Below are 1,717 nucleotides of genomic sequence, written 5' to 3' on the forward strand. Positions count from 1 at the left end.
CATTCTCACATTCACAATCATTCAGTCTCACATTCACAATCATCCACTCTCACATTCACAACCATTCACTCTCACATTCAAAATCATTTACAACCATTCACACTCACAATCATTCACTCTCACATTCACAATCATACACTCTCACATTCACAACCATTCACACTCACATTCACAACCATTCACACTCACATGCACAACCATTCACTCTCACATTCACAACCATTCACACACATTCACAATCATTCATTCTCACATTCACAATCATTCACTCTCACATTCACACTCACATTCACAATCATTCACTCTCACATTCACAACATTCACTCACATTCACAATCATTCACTCTCACATTCACAACCATTCACACTCACATTCACAACCATTCACTCTCACATTCACAACCATTCACACACATTCACAATCATTCATTCTCACATTCACAATCATTCACTCTCACATTCAAGACCATTCACACTCACAATCATTCACTCTCACATTCACAACCATTCTCTCACATTCACAACCATTCACTCTCACAAACCCTAAGCCTAACTCTCACATTCACAACCATTCACACTCACATTCACAAACCCTAAGCCTAACTCTCACATTCACACTCACAAACCCTAACCCTAACTCTCACATTCACAATCATTCACTCACATTCACAACCATTCACATTCACATTGCATGTTTTCGGACTGTGGGAGGAACCCGGAGAACATGTGACCTGAAAGAAAGACCCTTGTTCCAACCTGGACTCAAACTTTGTCTTCTTCTGGTAAAGGCACGAGTGCTAACCACTACACCACCGTGTGGCCCTCAACTACTGTGAAAAACAACAAAGAAGAAGATTTTCACTCTTTATTAGATCAATTGATGTTTGTTTATGTTCAAATGTACGAAACAAACAAATTGAAATTGAATGAAATCATTTAAAGAATGAAGGACTTTAGATATTTATAGTTTATTATGTATTAGTACAAACAAACAGATTACAGAAGTGATGAATACATGATGTCTTCGTGTCTCCTCAGTGCAGAGACGGCACTCACGCGTGTGGACGTTCATCGTAAAATAACGTCAATCTTCTTTTAAAACATTTACTGCCTGCGGTGGCCATTTTGTTTCCTTTGTTTTCCCACCAAACTTTACATTAGCAACGTTGCTAACATTAGCAGAACTGTGCAACATTAGCCAGCATTAGCAACGTTGCTATAGGTAGCAGGATTGCTAGCAGACTTTGCAAACTTTAGCCATGTTTGCTAATATTAGCAAAGTTGCTAACATTAGCATCTTTGGATATGATGCTTGTCAACAAATGCTAAGATTGAAATGCTAGCTGTTTGGATGTCAAAGTAAAGCTGCAGTTGATGATTTTCTCAGAAACACTTGATCATTCATTTGTTTTCTCTTCTTTTCTGAATTTTGACAGTTTGAATGTGACTCATGATATTCTGCCCCCTGGTGGCTGGTGAAGTTAGAGCATGAAACTGTTCCTATGGATTTCATACTGAGTTAGAAGGATTATTTTCATTTATAGATTCATTTAACATCAAACTACATATTGAACTTTTCTCACTCTTATTTCATCTTCATTTTAATGGCAACGTAACAAGTTTCAAAGATGTTTTTGTGTTATGGTGAGTTTGTGACGTCACAGTGAGTGGGTGAGTGAATCTCTGAGCCTCCCTCACATAAACTTTCAGTGTGAAG

General features: G+C 37.9%; 1 protein-coding gene across 3 annotated transcripts in view; it reads right to left on the bottom strand.

Moving 5' to 3' along the window:
- Positions 1 to 851: 851 nt before the first annotated feature.
- Positions 852 to 1,717, bottom strand: part of LOC131459152 (plakophilin-3-like) — a 17,733-nt gene continuing 16,867 nt past the window's right edge. For all 3 annotated transcript variants that reach the window (XR_009240207.1, XM_058628626.1, XM_058628627.1), the window contains exon 13: positions 852 to 1,717. This exon is cut by the window's right edge. The gene's annotated coding sequence lies outside the window, so the exon portion shown is untranslated.

This window comes from Solea solea, chromosome 5 (genome assembly GCF_958295425.1).
Source record: "Solea solea chromosome 5, fSolSol10.1, whole genome shotgun sequence".
NCBI classification, from domain to species: Eukaryota; Metazoa; Chordata; class Actinopteri; order Pleuronectiformes; family Soleidae; genus Solea; species Solea solea.